Source organism: Gopherus evgoodei, chromosome 3, assembly GCF_007399415.2.
Source record: "Gopherus evgoodei ecotype Sinaloan lineage chromosome 3, rGopEvg1_v1.p, whole genome shotgun sequence".
Taxonomy (NCBI): Eukaryota; Metazoa; Chordata; order Testudines; family Testudinidae; genus Gopherus; species Gopherus evgoodei.
This window is the reverse complement of record NC_044324.1, coordinates 198,377,437-198,384,016: the sequence shown is the minus strand read 5'-3', so window position 1 is coordinate 198,384,016 and position 6,580 is coordinate 198,377,437. Positions and strand designations below refer to the sequence as shown.

Here is a 6,580-nt window from a genome sequence, read left to right as displayed (position 1 = left end):
CACAGCCTGAAAAAAACCTACACAGAAACAAAATTAAACCTGTGCCAACATTGGAACAAATGATGTAAATTTCTAATTCTCACTTCTTGTTTCTCCCAGGAGGAAAGTGTTTTGCACCCCAGTAACCAGGCTGTCACTGCAGCTTTCCTTTCACTAAATAAGATTTTTACCAAATATAAATTGCCCTCCAATTTCTCTAAGAGAAATTGAAATTGTATCTTTGCACTAGTATCCCAAGTGTGCAAGTCCATCCCCTCAGAGCAGCCCCACACTCTGAGGCCAGGGGAGAATCCCAACTGTTTTGTGCATTTGTAACCCTGGAGCCTGAAGCTGATGAGAGAAAGGGAAGTGAGCCATCTTGGAGCTTTCCGATACCACCTGCGGGGAGCACAGGGAATTGACTGAGTGACATCCTGGCTAATTTTCACCTTGTTCTCTGCCAGCAGGCTCCACTGGAGAGCTCGGGAGTGACTTGACCATGGCAGTACCCTATTTACATATTAAAAGCCAACATTTGGGGGCCATTGGGGTGCAATGTGAATACTTTTGGGATTGGGACCCACATGAGAAGGAATGTGGACAAACTGGAGAGAGTCCAGCAGAGGGCAATAAAAATGATTAGGGAACTGCGGCACATGACTTACGAGAACCTACAGGCCATATCCTGTATGTAAGCAAAGGCAAAGTGAGCATATCTATATTGTGACCTTTTACTCAGAAAGGAAAATTGACCTTTATCTTGTTACTTAAATAGATAAGTACCCATGCCTGTCTAAGACCTTTACCTAGACCAATTGACAATGCAGAATGGCATAGGGATTTTTTTCATTGTTGTACCCACAGACTTAACAGGTACACCACAAGGGAACTTTTGTACATATGTACATGTCATCAACACGCACAAACTTACTAGCCTATGAAGTAAGCATACCCTAATGTTTTGTGAGTGAGGAATGAAATTTGGGCATAGGAGGAAGGATTTCCGGTGCTTGTGCCCTATGAAAGAGGTAATCCACCTCGCTAGAGCACTTTGCTCTATCATTCTGACTTACTTCCTCCACTCTCTCTCTATGTACTGTCAGTAGGCTGTACTTGTTCTTAAACTTTAAGTTTCAAGGGAACTAGGCTAAGCTCGGTTTCCCTAAGTTTTTATTCTTTGTTTATTAGGTTTTGATTTTAGGTTTAACATAGTCAAGTGAACCCTAAGTAACATTAGCTTTTTCTAAGCACTGCATCTTTCACTCAAGAATTGAGAAACCTGAACTGCAAGGCTGGTCCTGTGTCTCTTACCACCAGGTTGTCAAGGAAGGCTGTGAGTATATTAACCAAAACTTTTTTGCATATAATGTCATATGTATCTTTTGAATAGCAGTAATGCAACTGTAACTTTGTAACTCAAATTAAATAAAATGTAAGCTAATAAATTAAATTTTCATCAAATTATCCACATTAATATTATTAGTGCACCCTAAATCAGGGTATATGGGACAGAGAGTTGGAGTCAGGGTGATGAGAGTACTGGCTCTGGGGGTGCAGGCTCTGGGGTGGGGTTGAAATGAGAGGTTCAAAGTGTAGTAAAGGACTCAGGGTTAGTGAAGAGAGTTGGGCTGTGAGGGCTCAAGAATGCAACCAGGAAAAAGAGAATTGAGGTGGGAGAGAGGGATCAGGCTAGAGCAGAAAGTGGTGGGGGAGTAAAAAGTTTGAACTGCAGGGGGAAAAAAAAACTTCCTCCTGCTCCCTCTTACCAGAGCATTTAAGAACTGGGTGAGAGACATCTCTTCCCCACTACAACGGCAACACTGGCAGGCCTGGGCAGAATCATAACCACTTTACCCCCCACAGGCCTGGTGTTCCTAGCCTGGGACAGGGAAGGGGCTCCTCTCTTCTCCATTTGGGACATGGCGGGATGAGAGATGTGACAGTGCTTTACGGGAAATCATTATTTGCCTGATTCATGTGCCAGTCCTAGTCCTCACTGACCCAAACAAACCATTTATCCTGCATGCTGATGCCAGTTTGGAGGGTCTGGGAGCAGTCCCGTACCAGGAAGTGGAAGGCAAATGTAAATCTGTAGCCTTTGCCAGCTGAGGACTGTCTGATAGTGAAACTTGCTAGCCCATCCACCAGCTGCAGTTCTTGGCCTTGAAATGGGCCATCACTGAGAAATTTCGACACTACTTGTCTGGTGCTCAGTTTCAGGTATGGACAGAGAACAATCCACTGACTTACGTGTTAACAACGGCTAAGCTGGATGCTACAGGGCACAGATGAGTGTCTACTTTTGCTAGCCATAACTTCAGCATTCAATACCAATGAGCTGGTATAATAGGGAGTGTGATTTACCAGGACGACCAATTCTTGGCCAGGGGGAGGATGTAAGCAGAGTCAGAATGAACTCTACCTTGACATCTGTTGGTGATGTCTTGTAAAGGCCTTTTGTTGCTGATATGCATGGTCACACCAACCCCACATTGCATGATGGGGGTGCTTCTCCAAATGGTCATTTCGGCTGCTGTGGGATCCCCAGTCTCTTTGTTAGTATGGCAGGAGTAATAAAGTGTAGTTATCCTGGTGATATGAATCAAGGACAGTAGAACGGTACTTAGCAGTTCATGATTTCATGAATCACCAGAATCTATATAAATCTCGTTAGGCAAGGGACATGGGTTCCAAGGCCTAGTGAATTAAGACAGATTGAAAATGGATATAGATGATGTGGGAGGAGAGTGGAGGTTAGGGGGTAGATTAGGGAAGGAGTAGGGCTGAGATCCAGGAATACTGCTTTTTCTGGTTTTCTCCACCTCCTGCAGCTGCCTCGTTCCTTTCAGTGTGTTTCTTGTTCCAAATTCATTTGCTGACTTGTGTAACTCACCCCAGAGGTAGCTTCATTTCAGTGTTGGGTGAGGCACCCTTGGCTGCATCACCTTCTAACTGCGTCTTTCTCCCTCTCTCTCCCCCTTCGGGTGACCCTACAGCACTCAGCAAACATCCACAAGATTATGCGGCACTTTGAGCACTGGGCAGGCAGGGGTCAGGCTCCTAGCCCTCCCTCCAGAGAATGTGACCCAGCACCCCCTCCTTTTTACAGGGATTAAAAAGGGGAAAAGGGGGGCAAATCAGAGGAGGGAGTGGCCAGGGTCTGAGGAGGGGGTGAAAATTGACTGGTCGGGGGGTCAAGCAGCTGGAGGCAGAGTTAGGAGAGGGACTGAAGGGCAAAGTCGGGGGGGGGGAGGAGCGGGAGTTAAGCCCAGAGAGAGGCGCTGCCAGAGGGTTAAACCTCGGCACAGGCAGGGGCAGAAGGATAACAGTTATCTCGGTGGGCTGAGACTCCAGTGTTCAGAAACATGAGAGGAGGGAGCAGAGGGTTTTTTATTTCCCCTCTCACAGGCAGCACCTCTCAGCATGGGCTTCCCAGGGCTGGGCTCTTAAAGGCACAGGCATCCCACTGCCTAGACACTGCAGCTCCTCTCTGATGTAACCTACTCAGGTGCTGCAGTAGGAGACTCAATTCAGTGAAACTGGGCATTCCCTATACGCCCCCCAGTCAGGGGGCTGTGCACCCCCTTCCCCGAATTTCCCCAACACCCCCTCCCTCAGTGGTCAGGTAGTTACGTGCAGCGCTGCCAATGTTGTCATTGGTTGCAAATTTGAATGGAAATTGAAACGTTAACACACACTTTAAAAGCAGATACAACGTATGAAAACTACTTGTACCTGAGAAAGTAAAATAGGTTTGGAAAGTCTGGACAAAGCCAGGTTTCCTCACCCAGCTGTTGTGTTTGCTGACAATGTCGGTGCATTGGCTTGGGCAGTGTTGGCCAACCTTAGAATTTCAAATGATGATTTGTAAGCGAGGTGTGAATGAGCTCTCCCCTGGCAGCTACTGATGACCAGGGTTGGGAGGAGGCTTTGGGACCAGACTGTATTTACATGAACTCACCTACTCTGCTGAGGTATCCAGTGGACAGAGCTGGGCTGCCTCTGCTCTAGGTGCCCAGAGGAGGGAAGGTGTGTGGGGCTCCAGCCTGGGACTCTTCCTCCCTCCTGCCAAGCCCTGACTATTAATCCCAGCCCTGGCACTCCTTTCTTCAAGCGCCATGTGGGGCAGAGGAAAAGTGTGGTAGGAAGCACAAGGGCCAAGCTTGTGAACATCAGGTGCAGCAGCAAGAATCCCAACTATCAGGGTAGCAAGTTCTAGAGCCCTAACCCATTGTAGCCATCCCAGCCAAAGACCTGGCTCTAGGAGGTGTGAGTCACCCAGCAGGAGGGGAAAGATTCACTCTTACACAGCTGGAGACAGGGAAGTTGAGCTCTGGGGCTTTACCACAAGCATGGGTGGCAAGTTTGTAGAAATTTTGGTGGTGCCCAGAACCCACCCCCCAACTCCACCCTCCAAACTCCACCCGCACCTGCCTAAGGCTCTGGGAGGGGGCTTGGGGGGGAGGTCTGTGGTGCAGATCCTGGGCTGGGGATTAGGGTGCAGGAGGGGTGCAGGGTGCAGGCTTTGGGATGGAGTTTGGGTGCTGGGTGCAGGCTCCAGGCTGGGGTTGTAGGAAGGGGTGAGAGGTGCAGGCTCTGGGGGTGAGAATGGGTGCACCCTCTGGGAGGTAGTTTGGGGATAGGAGGGAGTGTAGGGCTGAGGATGAGGGATTCATGATGCAGGAGGGGGCTCAAGACTGGGGCAGAGTATCAGGGTTCACAGGGAGCTCAAGGTTGGGGGTGTTGGAGAGGCTCAGGGCAGCCTGCACTAGGACTCTGGGGCAGCAGTTCTGCCCAGAATCCCTCTACTCCAGCAGCAGGAGCAGGCAGGAGACAGGCCCATGCTGCTTTTTGTCAGGCAGGGACGCACTGCAGCAGGGGGAGGGCTGCCAGGGCCCAGGGGAAGAGACCCAACTCCAAATATTGCTGGAGCAGGGCCCCCAGCCCTGAATATTCCTGGAGCCCGAGCACCACAAATGTATATAACCTGCCGCCTATGACCACAAGCCAACACAAGGTCCCACTGAGATTTGAACTCAGATTACAGGATTCAGAGTCCTGAGTGCTGCCAATTACACCATGGGACCAGCTTAGGCTGCCTTCTCTGCACATCGGTGACCCTCATGGGGCTGGCTTGTGTAAGGGGGCTCTTGGCCCTTTACTAAAACTTAGTGTGGGTGGGCAGGTGGTGGTGTTGGTTGGCTAGTTCCCAGCACCAATAGAAGGGGGAAGGATCAATGGGAAATCAGAACCCTGAGACTGACAGTCCCCAGGGACAATGGGGAGAGGCCAAAGCTCCAAGTTAGCCGCACTGACAGGCCAGGCAGTGTAATGAGGGAGTCACCAGGTCAGGGGGTCCCATCCTCCATGTGAGCTGGAACTGCCTGGGCGAGAGTGGGGCAGAGCTAAGGAGAGAGCAGGAGCCCGAGAAGAGCCGGGGAGCAGAGCTGTGCAGGTGTAGTGCCAGAAACTGCTGCATGTAGGAATTTGCAACCTGTAGCAGTTACTGATACCTGAAGTTGTTCTTATTTGCTGACTTGTCCTAATTGGCTAAAACTTGACAGTGGTTTCTCTAGCAAAGGCCAGTCCCTGGCCCCTTGGTCCAGACATCCTCCTTCATATCAGGCTAGGGTGACCAGATGTCAAAGATAAAATATTGGGATGCGGGGGGGTGGAGCAAAAAAAAAAAGCCAGAGGGCCCCCCCTGCTGCCAAGCGGAAGTGGCACAACCCCATCTCCAACCAATTCTTGGCTCCAACCTCTGCTACACCCCCAGCTCCCCCATCCTCTCACTCCTGGGCCCAGCCTGGGCTCCGAGCTCTGCAGCCGAGCCATGATCCGGGCCCCTCCTGCAGCTCCCGGGCAAGGGGTGAATCAGGCAGCTCCTGGCAGGAGCGTGTCCGCCCCACGTATGTCTCCGCCCCCCGCTCACCTGGGCCCTGCCTGCTCCGCGCTGCCCCCAGCCCCACTACGCTGCCCCGCAGGCTGCAGGGCTGGAGTAGCTTCTGCGCTGCGCTCCTGGCCATGGCCATGACATGTGTGCAAACCTGCAGGGGAGGGGCGCTGCCTTCCCTCTCCAGGTCTGCAAGGGGAATGTGAAGCGGCTGTTCCTGCGGGGGTGGGGCACTGGGTTCCCTCGCCAGCTCTGCCAGAGGACTGGGCAGCGGCAGTTTGAGCAGGGGCAGGGCGCTTGGTTATCTCCCTGGCTCTGCGAGGGGACTGGACAGCGGCCGTTGCAGTGGGGGTGGTGCGCTGGGTTCCCCTCCCAGCTCTGAGAGGGGACTGGGACGCAGTCTTTCCTGCTGGGGCGGGGCGCTAGGTTCCCTTCCCAGATCCGCCAGGGGACTGGGGAGCGGCCGTTCCTGCTGGGGCGGGGTGCTGGCTTCCCTCCCCAGCTGTGGGAGGGGCCTAGGGAGTGGCGGTTCGAGTGGGGGCAGGCAGAGAGCTCCTTGCTTTAGTCACAGCCTCAGAGCCAGCGTGAGCCCCCTCTCCGGTGTGCAGGGGGGGGTGGGGAGCATCTCTCCCTCCCACTCAGCCCCAGGGGGCTGGTTACAGGTAGGCAGGTATCCTGAGCCCAGCAGCCCTTTCCCCCTGCCAGCCA

The 6,580-nt window shown here is 52.2% G+C and overlaps 1 non-coding gene across 1 annotated transcript; it reads right to left on the bottom strand.

Moving 5' to 3' along the window:
• Window positions 1-4,994: 4,994 nt before the first annotated feature.
• On the bottom strand, window positions 4,995-5,066 carry TRNAQ-CUG. Its single transcript has one exon. It is a non-coding gene; the product is annotated as a tRNA-Gln (tRNA).
• Window positions 5,067-6,580: the final 1,514 nt, after the last annotated feature.